Consider the following 15038-nt stretch of genomic DNA (forward strand, 5'->3'; position numbering starts at 1 on the left):
ATATAGTGCACAGGATTGATGACGGCGATATGCAGGTGGGCAGCATTTGGTTTACTGACGAAGCTTATTTTTACGTGGACGGCTTCGTCAATAAACAGAACTGGCGCATATGGGGAACCGAAAAGCCCCATGTTGCAGTCCCATCGTCCCTGCATCCTCAAAAAGTACTGGTCTGGGCCGCCATTTCTTCCAAAGGAATCATTGGCCCATTTTTCAGATCCGAAACGATTACTGCATCACGCTATCTGGACATTCTTCGTGAATTTGTGGCGGTACAAACTGCCTTAGACGACACTGCGAACACCTCGTGGTTTATGCAAGATGGTGCCCGGCCACATCGCACGGCCGACGTCTTTAATTTCCTGAATGAATATTTCGATGATCGTGTGATTGCTTTGGGCTATCCGAAACATACAGGAGGCGGCGTGGATTGGCCTCCCTATTCGCCAGACATGAACCCCTGTGACTTCTTTCTGTGGGGACACTTGAAAGACCAGAATCCAGAAACAATTGAACAGCTGAAGCAGTACATCTCAATGCATGTGAAGCCATTCCGCCAGACACGTTGTCAAAGGTTTCGGGTAATTTCATTCAGAGACTACGCCATATTATTGCTACGCATGGTGGATATGTGGAAAATATCGTACTATAGTTTCCCAGACCGCAGCGCCATCTGTTGTTGAAAATTGTAACTACTGTAATTTCGAAAGTTTGTCTGCCTGAAAATGTACTGTTGTCCCAAGCATATTGCAACAAACGGTGTATTTCTATCGCTGCTCGTTTAGTTTTTATTGCCGTTTCAAATATACCGGTCATTTTTGAAACGCCCTGTATGTAGATGACCCACGCAGCTGCAACTGCGATGCCCTGCCGGAGAGAGAAAACTATCTCCGTACTCCGAAGCGGATAATAGGGTAATAAGACTGCTTGCTAAAGCAGTCAGAACACGAATCGCTTTTTCTCAGACCGAGGGTAGCCTCAGTTTCTCCTACGCAGCACCAGAGGCTGACCAATCATCTTGCCAGAAAATTTCCGCCAATCCCCTGTCTTCCCTCCAAATATAGTGTGCGCGGGAGGAATCGCCCCACGTGACACAATTTTAGCCGTTAAGTGCGTTCTGGGAGGCGTTTTAAGTTGAAACTTTCTCGAGGCTTCTGTGTCGTTAATGGAACCATTCTCTAGAGTCCCACGTCAAGAGCAGGGATGTGAGGGGCTTATAGGGGACGCACCTCGCCAGCACGACCCGTAGCGGCGCCAAACCGTCTTTTGTGTTAACACGGCGCCTTGAGCGCAAAAGTCTGGGCCAGCTTTCCACGTAGTGGAGTTGACGGTATGGGACGAGGTCGCCACCCCACCCGCGGGGGCGGCGTGTCCGTTGGCTTTCTCTCGGGCCACCCGTGGAGGCAGCTGTAAACCGTCCCGATTCGGCCGTTCCCTCGTTGTGGCACACTCGCAGAAACCGAAGCGAACTGAATTATTTTCATTTGCTATTTGCCTGACACGCGACGTTTTGTCACCACTTGCCCTGGTTGGTTACTCCTGTGTGAAGATAACAAGAAATTCGTGGAGGTATGTACCGTCTATGCAACTAAATGAAGGCAGTTTGTTGCCATACGCGTTGCGCTTCATTTATTTGGGGAGCATCATCAGTGGCCTGAAATACATGTTACTTTTTATACATACAATAAACGTATTATGTGATCGATATACACTACTGGCCATTAAAATTGCTACACCAAGAAGAAATGCAGATGATAAACGGGTATTCATTGGACAAATATATTATACTAGAACTGACATGTGATTAGATTTTCACGCAATTTGGGTGCATAGATCCTGAGAAATCAGTACCCAAAACAACCACCTCTGGCCGTTATAACGGCCTTGATAAGGCTGGGCATTTAGTCAAACAGAGCTTGGATGGCGTGTACAGGTACAGCTGCCCATGCAGTTTCAACACGATACCACAGCTCATCAAGAGTAGTGACTGGCGTATTGTGACGAGCCAGTTGCTCGGCCACCATTGACCAGACGTTTTCAGTTAGTGAGAGATCTGGAGAACGTGCTGGCCAGGGCAGCAGTCGAACATTTTCTGTATCCAGAAAGTGCCGTTCAGGACCTGCAACATGCGGTCGTGCATTTTCCTGCTCAAATGTAGGTTTTCGCAGGGATCGAATGAAGGGTAGAGCCACGGGTCGTAACACATCTGAGGTGCAGCGTCCACTGTTCAAAGTGCCGTCAATGTGAACAAGAGGTGACCGAGACGTGTAACCAATGGCACCCCATACCATCACGCCGAGTGATACACTAGTATGTCGATCACGAATACACGCCTCCAATGTGCGTTCACCGCGATGTCGCCAAACACGGATGCGACCATCATAATGCTATAAACGAACCAGGATTCATCCGAAAAAATGACATGTTGCCATTCGTGCACCCAGGTTCGTCGTTGAGTACAGCATCGCAGGCGCTCCTGTGTGTGATGCAGTGTCAAGGGTAACTGCAGCCACGGTCTCCGAGCTGATAGTCCATGCTGCTGCAAATGTCGTCGAACTGTTTGTGCAGATGGTTGTTGTCTTGCAAACGTCCCCATCTGTTGACTCATGGATCGAGACATGGCTGCACGATCGGTTACAGCCATGCGGATAAGATGCCTGTCATCTCGACTGCTAGTGATACGAGGCCGTTGGCACCCAGCACGGCGTTCCGTATTACCCTCCTGAGCCCACCGATTCCATATTTTGCTAACAGTCATTGGATCTCGACCAACGCGAGCAGCAATGTCGGGATACGATAAACCGCAATCACGATAGGCTACAATTCGACCTTTATCAAAGTCGGAAACGTGATGGTACGCATTTCTCCTCCTTACACGATGCATCACAACGACGTTTCACCAGGCAACGCCAGTCAGCTGCTGTTTGTGTATGAGAAATCGGTTGGAAACGTTCCTCATGTCAGCACGTTGTAGGTGTCGCCACCGGCGCCAACCTTGTGTGAATGCTCGGAAAAGCTAATCCTTTGCATATCGCAGCATCTTCTTCCTGTCGGTTAAATTTCACGTCTGTAGCATGTCATCTTCGTGGAGTAGCAATTTTAATGGCCAGTAGTGTAATATGCTGATATATTAAATTTTGCCGGCCGCGGTGGTCTAGCGGTTCTAGGCGCGCAGTCCGGAACCGCGCGACTGCTACGGTCGCGGGTTCGAATCCTGTCTCGGGCATGGATGTGTGTGATGTCCTTAGGTTAGTTAGGTTTAATTAGTTCTAAGTTCTAGGGGACTGATGACCACAGATGTTAAGTCCCATAGTACTCAGAGCCATTTGAACCATTTTTTATTAAATTTTGTTGTGTTTTTCTCTTCCTTTTTAGGTTAGAAGCAACTTTTGTAGCACAAGTTTCGTATTGCGAATGTACCGTTCGGTATTACTTAAGATTTTCAGCTCTGTTAAACCATGTATGTGTTCCTGTAGGTGTATTTGTTGGTCTTGATATTCCTTCATTTAGCTGCATAGACTGTACATACATCCACGAATTTAGAGCAACTGAGGGAAAGACTGAAAACAGATAAAAATGACGATAACAAGAAATGTTCAGGATTCTGTAAAATCTTGTGTAAACTGCATGGTTGTGTATTAAAAATGTAAGGTGGTCGAGTGATGTCGGTCTTACACTCATTGTGGAGAGGACACATCAGTTGCTGCGTTCACAGAAACAGCCGTGATTTTAGTGACTGTGGTAACAAACCAAATAAATCATAATTACATTATTACTCTGTAATGAATCTCCGGTGACCATGGGCCTCTTATACCAACATACTCTAAAGGTATCCAAGAATAGCCTGTGAAAATTTGTTGGAGGAGTTCTGGTTCAAGCTGTGGGTTTCAAAAAATCTCTCTCTGTATGTAAGTTTCTCATCTTCCCTTAAAGCAATGGATCGATTTAGAAACAGTCTAAATCTACAGTCTACATCTATACTTCGAAAGGCATCTGACAGTGTCTCGCAGGATGCTTCGGGTGTTAAGTCCCATAGTGCTCAGAGCCATGTGATGCTTCGGGTGTAACTGTAGTGTTGGCACAAGAGCCAACACTGTGTTGCAAGAGGAGGCCGAAATGCACGCGTTTACACACGCCGGCTGGCGTTAGGTCTGAAACAGGATACGTAACGAATTCTATAAAGAAAAGTACGTAGCTGCTGGAATACTTAACTTTAATCCATCATTTGTATACAGCATTCTTGATGATACAAGTGAGCTCTCTCTAGAAATGGTTAATGGCGCCTTGCTAGGTTGTAGCCATGGACTTAGCTGAAGGCTATTCTAACTGTCTCTCGGCAAATGAGAGAAAGGCTTCGTCAGTGTAGCCGCTAGCAAAGTCGTCGTACAACTGGGGCGAGTGCTAGTACGTCTCTCTAGACCTGCCGTGTGGTGGCGCTCGGTCTGCAATTACTGACAGTGGCGACACGCGGGTCCGACATGTACTAATGGACCGCGGCCGATTTAAAGCTACCACCTAGCAAGTGTGGTGTCTGGCGGTGACACCACAGTAACCACCACGATTTCCATAACCTGGTAGTGTTTTGTGATGCGCACGTCAACATATGCAAATGGCTCCCACATTCTTTGCCGCCGTACTATTTTCCGATGAGTCTACACTCACAATCATGGTAGCGTTAACGGGCATAACATGCATTATTGGAGTGTAGACAACCCGCACTGAGTACTGCATGTTGGCCTATCAACGTGCGTGGTCGAGCAACGTACGGTGTGGCACATGGGGAGCAAACTCATTGGTCCATGTTTCATCTACGACACTTTAAATGGACGCAAACATCAAACGTTTTCGGAACAAGAACTACCGGTACTATTGCAGCACGTTGTCCTGGACGTTCGAGAACGTGTGTGGTTTCAGCATGAGTGTTGCCCAGCGCACTACGCAATTGAAGCACAGGAGGTATTAGTCCGTATTTACACTGGCAAGTGGATCGGTAGAAGTGATCCTATTAATTGGTCCACCAGAAAGAGCCAAAACGCTGTGAAGGCATGGTCGACCGCATCAGAAACGCCTGAGCTGAAATTCCCGCAGATATGCTTCTGTCCTGTGTACAGTCATTTGAAAAGCGGATCACTAAGTGTACTGAAGTTAGCGGTACTACGTTTGAACACCTACTCTAATTGGAAAAGTAGCGTTCGCCTCGACCAACGGTCACAGTAATGCATAGAGTTGTTCCCTGTTCGATATGTCAAAGGAATAAAACATTGGGAATGTGGTTCCCAATTAGAAGTTATGAAATACTGTCCCGTCCTAACCTCGTAGCATTGAGGAGGGGTCCCATGTGCTATTGGATATTCAAGGGCCATTGAGTAGCGAGTCGTAAATTACGATTGTGTACCCATTTCTATTCCCCCGATTACAGCGCCATCTGTGGCGGAAGGAAGAAAATGCTTCAGACAAAACGCATGTAGATTTTGCCGCAGAATCGAAATCTGCGATGAAAAACGGGGATTACCATTGAAGATATCTGTGTTGCCCTCCGGCACCCACGCATGGGCTGCAGTGGCGGGTCGAGTGTGGTATCATTGGACGTTTCCCTTAGAGACAAAAAAAAAAATGGGGATTACAGCTTTTTCATCCGATGTGTCGTTTTAGAGATATTTCAATGTCTTCAGTTAAAATGAACACCTGTATATACATAATTTGCAATTAATGCAAACCCTTAGTATGGGCGCATGCACTCAACATTTTGCTTCACATATGTTAGAAAAGTTATACAGTCTTTGATCCACATAAATAAAAAATCTTTTTCTTATTTGCATAATCTGTCTTCTGTCTGCACTCGCTATTCTTGTTTTTTTCCCTCCATTGTCTGGTTTGTAATTCTTAATTGTTGTTTACGTTCCTTCGTTATTACGTCATGATATAAACGAAACATTTCATGTTGTCCTCATTCCTATGAATTTCATTCATTTGGAACAAATAACATTCAGTACTGTCTATTTGCCACAATTTTATAGGTTGCACAACATACCTAAAATAAGGGTCCTGTGTGCATGGAGTCCGTGACGGAACTGCCACAAAGAAATTACATCTGGCGAGAGCTCACGATTGATGTTCTCGAGTATCTGAGTGTTTTACAACATTTTTATGTTTTACGTAATTTCATTTCATTGGTAACTGTTAACGGTAATGTGATCAATGTAAGTTACTATTTCCCTTGTTACTATCAGTTAGTTTTAGTATACATAACATTAAACGTACAAGTAATATTTTATTACTTAGGTGATGCTAATTACTAACGTTCTGACTAGTAACTCACAAAAATATTTCGATTTTAATTACATTATATTACTGATAGTTATTCTATATAATTTTTGTAAAATACTACTTGATACTTCGTGTAAGATATACAGTGGACAAACAATTTTAGAACGACTCAAAACCTTAAATATATAAGATAACACTGATGAATCAAATCTTGTGACCGAAACGCAATATATCAGGGGTGGAGTTGGTGCTAAACAGCGTCCCATGTGTGTCCCATGGGGGCTCACATCGGGCGAATTTGGTCGCCGTGACATCAACTTGTGTTCGCTCTCGACCACTGTAGCAAGATTCTGGCCTTGTGACACGGAGAGTTATCCTGCTGGAAGATACCATCGACGTCGGAGAAGACATTAAGAATGAAGTTATGCAGATGGCATACAATAATGTTCAAGTATTCCACAATTATCATGATGCCTCTGATTTTACAGTACGTCCGTGGCGCGAAGCATGTTTAGAACAGCTGTTCTCTTGGATGACAGTGTACCAGGACATGACCATCGACCTGGTGTACCAAGAAACATGATTCATTCGACCAGTCGACACATTTCCATTGGTTCACGGTCCAATATCGATGGTTCTGTGCCCACTGCAATCATAATTGACGACGTCGATGTTTCAAAATGGAAAGAGCTGATGTTCAAAGTTCTGCACTGAAATGTGTGCCCGAACCACTTGTACCTGCACAGCTTCGTGCTCTGTCGTCAGGATGTACTAGAAATGGCTGCCTTCCACTTACAAAGTGGGTATCGGCTCTGACCTCCACATTCCGTAATGAGGCGTGGGACTGGAAGTCAACCCCGCGACCTTTCGGCTGCAGGCAAGCATTTCACCGCTAAACTCCTCTAAACATATTGTGTTGTAAGATTCAACAACAGTTCGAAGGCGATCCGACAGTATGCTGCGATAAGGCCTGGCCGTTGAAGGAGTCTGTGTTAAGCACGTGCCCCTCTGGTAAGAGGCTGCGAGTCGTGAATCATTTAAGAGTGGCGGTCAGAGCGAGTTTTAAAGGACAGCGGAAGCAGCGCGGGGATTACTGGAACGGAGAGACGGAGCGAGGATTGTCGCAGGCCGGTGAATCTTTTATGAGCGAGATTGCAGCGCCACACTCCCTCAGTTTCTCTGCCGTGGCTGTTCGCGACCTTTTTTCAGACCATTAACCCTGACAGAAATCGGTTAGCAGACAAGAAGTCTAACTCGGAATACTGCCTCACTAAAAAAAAACTAGCTTAAAAAGGGCCCCTCTCGATCAGCTGACACGTAGCATTTTGCCATATGGAATAAACGCGGTTTTATTACTGTATTTTACATACTATGAGATGCTACGGACTATACCACGCACCTTATTTTTTAAGCAATTATTTAAAAAATAACATTTTTACCATTTCTATTATTATACTACAAAGCCAGACAATAAAATTCTTAGTTTATAAAACTGCCCATCAAATTCTGGAAAATCGTCATCTGAGTCTCCGTCTTCCTCCCTCTCCCTCTTCCTCCCTCTCCCTCTTCCTCCCTCTCCCTCTTCCTCCCTCCCTCTCCCTCTTCCTCCCTCCCTCCCTCCCTCTCCCTCGTCCTCCCTCCCTCCCTCTCCCTCTTCCTCCCTCCCTCTCCCTCGTCCTCCCTCCCTCTCCCTCGTCCTCCCTCCCTCTCCCTCGTCCTCCCTCCTCTCCCTCGTCCTCCCTCCCTCTCCCTCGTCCTCCCTCCCTCTCCCTCGTCCTCCCTCCCTCTCCCTCGTCCTCCCTCCCTCTCCCTCGTCCTCCCTCCCTCTCCATCGTCCTCCCTCCCTCTCCCTCATCCTCCCTCCCTCTCCCTCGTCCTCCCTCCCTCTCCCTCGTCCTCCCTCCCTCTCCCTCGTCCTCCCTCCCTCTCCCTCGTCCTCCCTCCCTCTCCCTCGTCCTCCCTCCCTCTCCCTCGTCCTCCCTCCCTCTCCCTAGTCCTCCCTCCCTCCCTCTCCCTCGTCCTCCCTCCCTCCCTCTCCCTCGTCCTCCCTCCCTTCCTCTCCCTCGTCCTCCCTCCCTCTTCCTCCCTCCCCCTCTTCCTCCCTCTCCCTCTTCCTCCCTCTCCCTCTTCCTCCCTCCCTCTCCCTCTTCCTCCCTCCCTCTCCCTCTTCCTCCCTCCCTCTCCCTCGTCCTCCCTCCCTCCCTCTCCCTCTTCCTCCCTCCCTCTCCCTCTTCCTCCCTCCCTCTCCCTCGTCCTCCCTCCCTCTCCCTCGTCCTCCCTCCCTCTCCCTCGTCCTCCCTCCCTCTCCCTCGTCCTCCCTCCCTCTCCCTCGTCCTCCCTCCCTCTCCCTCGTCCTCCCTCCCTCTCCCTCGTCCTCCCTCCCTCTCCCTCGTCCTCCCCCCTCTCCCTCGTCCTCCCTCCCTCTCCCTCGTCCTCCCTCCCTCCCTCTCCCTCGTCCTCCCTCCCTTCCTCTCCCTCGTCCTCCCTCCCTCTTCCTCCCTCCCCCTCTTCCTCCCTCCCCCTCTTCCTCCCTCTCCCTCTTCCTCCCTCTCCCTCTTCCTCCCTCCCTCTCCCTCTTCCTCCCTCCCTCTCCCTCTTCCTCCCTCCCTCTCCCTCGTCCTCCCTCCCTCTTCCTCCCTCCCTCTCTCTCTTCCTCCCTCCCCCTCTTCCTCCCTCCCCCTCTTCCTCTCGCCCCCGCTTCCTCCCTCCCCCTCTTCCTCCCTCCCCCTCTTCCTCCCTGCCCCTCTTCCTCCCTGCCCCTCTTCCTCCCTGCCCCTCTTCCTCCCTGCCCCTCTTCCTCCCTGCCCCTCTTCCTCCCTGCCCCTCTTCCTCCCTGCCCCTCTTCCTCCCTGCCCCTCTTCCTCTCTGCCCCTCTTCCTCCCTGCCCCTCTCCCTCCCTGCCCCTCTCCCTCCCTGCCCCTCTCCCTCCCTGCCCCTCTCCCTCCCTGCCCCTCTCCCTCCCTGCCCCTCTCCCTCCCTCTCCCTCTTCCTCCCCCCTCCCTCCCCCCTCCCTCTCCCTCTTCCCTCTCCTTCTTCCCTCTCCCTCTTCCCTTTCCCTCTGCCTCTGCGCCTCTGCCTCCCTCTTCCTTTATCGACGGTCTTCACTGTCACTGAGGGCGCTACCTACAGCGCACATCTTGAAAGACTTATCAATGTCTTCTCTCATTCTAGAGCATGACTGTGTTACCCACTAACACACTTGTCTGTTCGTAGGTTGCTTTAAAGTTCCATTCCGCGTGAATTCACGTTGGGTTTCATCCATCATCCACTTGTTCCATTCCTCTGTCATATACTTTTGAAATGGTTTATTTATCGAGACATCAAGAGGTTGCATTGTGAAGTAAGTCCTCCCAAAATAACAGCGAGCTCTGTATTTCCCTGTCTCAACTTCTCTTTCACAAAATTTTTTAAATGACTACTAAACTGGTCTAGCACAAGAAGAGAACTCTTGTTCAATAAAGCACATTTCTTTCTCTCCGACACTCTGTTAATCCATACTTTCATACCAGCTTCGTCCATCCAACACCATCTGGCGATACTGAAGGAGGTTTTGGCGTTGTTTTGCGCTTGAAAATGATCACTGGATTAAGTTTCTGTCAGGACAACAGGAAAGGACAACAGTGAAATGTATTTCTTCATGTCCACTTTTTTACAGTTAGTTCTAGCATCTTTCATGGTAACAGTTTTGTTACTCGGCACATAAAATGTCAGAGCAGTTTCGTCCATATTCGCTATTTGGCTTAGTTCCACACTGATTTTCTGTCGATATTGAATAATAAAGCGATGAAAAGATAATTTCTCTGGATGCTCTTGTGGCATTTTCTGAGATATTTTGGTTTTCGTTCGCTTGCTAAGTCCAAGACGCTTCATAGACCTGTAGCACCAGTCAACTCCACCCTTCAAGTCAGTTAAGTTCCACTGCAGAGCTAGCTTGAGGGTGCGTTTTGAATCATTTTTGTATTAATTCCAATGGCATGTAGATGGTGTCTAGCCATTCTGGACTCAGTCCTCTATTTGCACATCTAGTTTTTCTCATTTTTCTCAGTTCTTCTTGACTAGCCCACCAATCGCAAATTGTTTTTCTGTAAGCGGACGGACTAAATGCTGCTCAACTGCTCTGTTTCCAAGGTTTTCTGCATATGCTGTTACTTTATAGGCCACATCATATGAATACTGCTTGTTTTTTCCATTACGAAATTAGCTACTAACAAAAACATTGTACTGTTACCGATGACACAAATCACTTTCAGTTCAAGATCACTGGCACCGTAGACTGCAATGACGCGTCATAGTCTAGACAGTGTTCTGGGTCTGTGAAGGCGGGGTGGGAGGGAGACAGTATTAGCAGGCTTGCGAATCCCCGCAACTCGTGTTCGTCGCATCGGTGCACTGCTGCTGCCAGCTGAATCCAGTGTTGCCAGATGGAGGCAGGTTTCCCGCACCATCGAATATACGGCCATTTTTAAGACTCGCTGGATTTTAAATCAAACGCTGCACATTTTATATTAATTTCGAATATAAGACGCACCTGAATTTCGGAGTCTTAGGCAGTAAAATACGGTACAGTGTTTTCACTCGTCTTTTTTGTGCCGTAGTCACGTCTTAGGTAGCGTTTGGGTACAGTAAAAAATATTTTTAGTGAGTAATACAGAGTGATTATAATTAAACTTTCAAACCGCTGTAGAAATAACACCACTGATCAGAATGAGGTCAAATTGCAACGGAATATTATCGGAGAAGGGGGAAAATGTATGGCAAAAGAAAAATAAATAATTACAAAATGTAACAATAGATGGAGCTGTAAGCGCCATAATGTAATAGGGGTCGACAACAAATGATTCATACAACAATGCCTAAGGTGTATGTTTGGCGTTATACTGTACTATTGAGTGTGCATGGCTGTACAGGTGTGATACTGTTTTTTACGTAAGCCCATCCACTGCGGCAAGGTCATGTCACATCGGATGGGAAAAATCGGTTTTTAACTTTCCTGGGGCCAAAAACCGCATAAAAAGCATTAATCTAAATCAAATCGGATTATTAATTTCCGTGTGACTGGCGCAAAACATGTTGAATATGCTGTCCACCGTTTTCTGCAACAAGTTGAAATCGAGAAACAGCATGTTCCACAACTGATTGAAGTGTTTCCGGGATCACATTCAGAATGTGTTGTGCAGTGTGTGCCTTCAGTGCAGCTAAGTTTGCAATCGGAACACTGAACACAACATCTTTCAGACAGCCCCACAGCCAGACGTCACACAGATTGTGATCAGGTGATCGGGACGGCCAGGCTGTAGGGAAGTGGCGGCTGATAATTCTAGCATTTCCGAAATGGCGCTTCAGCAGCTGCTTAACTGGATTTTCAATGTGCAGAGGTGCGCCATCTTGCATAAAAATGATCCCACCCACACATCCACGCTGTTGGAGAGCTGGAATGACGTGGTTGCGCACAAGACACTCGTAGCGCTTACCAGTGACGGTACAGGTAACAGGACCAGAAGTACCTGTCTGTTCGAAAAAATATGGCCCTATAATAAATGGTGTCGAACACCCGCACCACACAGAAACCTTTTCAGGATGAAGTGGTACTGGCTGATTTGCGTCTGGATTTTCCGTTGCCCATATTCAATTTTGTGCATTGACATCACTTGCCAGATGGAAGTGGGCTTCGTCTGTTCTCGCGTACGTCGGCCGTCGTAATTTAATATATTATTATTGTTATTATTATTTTGATTGTTGCCGACTTACGTGGTGGGCCTTAATAAAAATGATATTCCATTTAATTTTGGTTTTACGATTAAATGCTTTCCTGAAGTTCTCCTTTTTAACAATATTAATCTCAAATTATTTGTTACGTTAATGAATGTTAGACTCGCGGCATCTTAAAACATGAGCATACAAGTTGAACAATGTAATAAACTTTTCATATTAATCTCCTCGGATAGTCAATTCACTTTAAAGCAAAAGATCTTTAGTTATTAATTACAATTTCGGCCCACACACGCGCGAGAGTATTTTTCTTACCTCCGTTAACCATTGTATTGTAGTCGGAGTCCTGGCTCTGGCTGTCGGCTACGGTACTGAAAATAAGAATTTTAAAGCTACGTATTTCTGCAACTTCGTGCGGCTGTGGAGAAAAATTAATACTATGTTAATAGCGGGCGAATATTTCGCTTCCGCTAATTTTCATAAGTTAATATCGCCACGTAATGGCGTCGTTGGCTCCATCGGCCGCTGCGATTGTTGAACTGTAAATTACTTGAATGCAGGTTAATTCAAGGAAGGCGGACATGAAATCGGGATCACCTCTTACAAATTAAAAGTGCACAATAATATTCAATTAATATATTATCTGCTTAACTCATACAAATATGCTTACATTTGTCAGCACTCGAAAGATGTCCGTCTATACACACTCAAGACAAAAGAGGAAGTGAAGTCGACTAAAAAATTAACAAAAGAGCGTATCTTGTCGTCTCTTTAGATCATTTTGTCATAAATTATTTCTTTGCAATCTAAACCTACACAGAGAAATTATTATTTTACGGCTACATGATAAAAATACACTCCTGGAAATTGAAATAAGAACACCGTGAATTCATTGTCCCAGGAAGGGGAAACTTTATTGACACATTCCTGGGGTCAGATACATCACATGATCACACTGACAGAACCACAGGCACATAGACACAGGCAACAGAGCATGCACAATGTCGGCACTAGTACAGTGTATATCCACCTTTCGCAGCATGCAGGCTGCTATTCTCCCATGGAGACGATCGTAGAGATGCTGGATGTAGTCCTGTGGAACGGCTTGCCATGCCATTTCCACCTGGCGCCTCAGTTGGACCAGCGTTCGTGCTGGACGTGCAGACCGCGTGAGACGACGCTTCATCCAGTCCCAAACATGCTCAAAGGGGGACAGATCCGGAGATCTTGCTGGCCAGGGTAGTTGACTTACACCTTCTAGAGCACGTTGGGTGGCACGGGATACATGCGGACGTGCATTGTCCTGTTGGAACAGCAAGTTCCCTTGCCGGTCTAGGAATGGTAGAACGATGGGTTCGATGACGGTTTGGATGTACCGTGCACTATTCAGTGTCCCCTCGACGATCACCAGTGGTGTACGGCCAGTGTAGGAGATCGCTCCCCACACCATGATGCCGGGTGTTGGCCCTGTGTGCCTCGGTCGTATGCAATCCTGATTGTGGCGCTCACCTGCACGGCGCCAAACACGCATACGACCATCATTGGCACCAAGGCAGAAGCGACTCTCATCGCTGAAGACGACACGTCTCCATTCGTTCCTCCATTCACGCCTGTCGCGACACCACTGGAGGCGGGCTGCACGATGTTGGGGCGTGAGCGGAAGACGGCCTAACGGTGTGCGGGACCGTAGCCCAGCTTCATGGAGACGGTTGCGAATGGTCCTCGCCGATACCCCAGGAGCAACAGTGTCCCTAATTTGCTGGGAAGTGGCGGTGCGGTCCCCTACGGCACTGCGTAGGATCCTACGGTCTTGGCGTGCATCCGTGCGTCGCTGCGGTCCGGTCCCAGGTCGACGGGCACGTGCACCTTCCGCCGACCACTGGCGACAACATCGATGTACTGTGGAGACGTCACGCCCCACGTGTTGAGCAATTCGGCGGTACGTCCACCCGGCCTCCCGCATGCCCACTATACGCCCTCGCTCAAAGTCCGTCAACTGCACATACGGTTCACGTCCACGCTGTCGCGGCATGCTACCAGTGTTAAAGACTGCGATGGAGCTCCGTATGCCACGGCAAACTGGCTGACACTGACGGCGGCGGTGCACAAATGCTGCGCAGCTAGCGCCATTCGACGGCCAACACCGCGGTTCCTGGTGTGTCCGCTGTGCCGTGCGTGTGATCATTGCTTGTACAGCCCTCTCGCAGTGTCCGGAGCAAGTATGGTGGGTCTGACACACCGGTGTCAATGTGTTCTTTTTTCCATTTCCAGGAGTGTAGAAGGGTGTGTCCTAAGATTTTACGCACCGTGCTCACGGGTGTGTCCAATCTTCGGGCAGTTCTCCGTGCACTACTCGTTTGCACACCACCACTCGCCTCCTCCTGCACTGCTGTGGCTGCTGCCTCCCCTGACGACGAATCAATTCGTTTTCTCCCTCTACCTGGTTGCACACCAAAAGAACCCGTCTTTTCGAATTTCCGAATCATTTTCTGCAGACCCACGGCAGTCATCGGACTGACGCTTTCTTTCAAACCGTTCAGTGTCTGGAACTTCTGCAGAACGACATGTGCACAGTCATCATTCTTGTAACACAGCTTCCCAAGCAGAGCGGGATCCTGCATTGAGACTGTCATGGGGAACGCCGCAGACGTCTTTATACCAACTTCAATGGGTCGTGAGCACGACAGGTGCTTTTAATGCTGACACATAAAGCGCCATGTACTGATGAATTTTCACACTTTTTCTTCTGCCATGGGTTTCCTCCCTTTTCGTATAATGTTCCGTTGCAATTTGACGTCATTCTGACCAGTGGTGTTATTTCTACAGCGTTTTGAAAGTTTAGCTTCAATTATAATCACCCTGTCCACTGGTGTGCAGAACTTACTGGTGGAACTAACTTTCGCATGATGTGCCACTGCTAAGTAATATGGCTCCTCGAAACTTGGAACACACATAGAAAAAACTGCTTTAGTGTAGTGCAGGAGGTAAATTAAAGCAATACGCAGTGGGAAGAACAGAAATGGCACTTTTACTGAAATTCAATTACAGTGAAGACACGGCAA

This window comes from Schistocerca cancellata, chromosome 12, assembly GCF_023864275.1.
Source record: "Schistocerca cancellata isolate TAMUIC-IGC-003103 chromosome 12, iqSchCanc2.1, whole genome shotgun sequence".
NCBI lineage: Eukaryota > Metazoa > Arthropoda > Insecta > Orthoptera > Acrididae > Schistocerca > Schistocerca cancellata.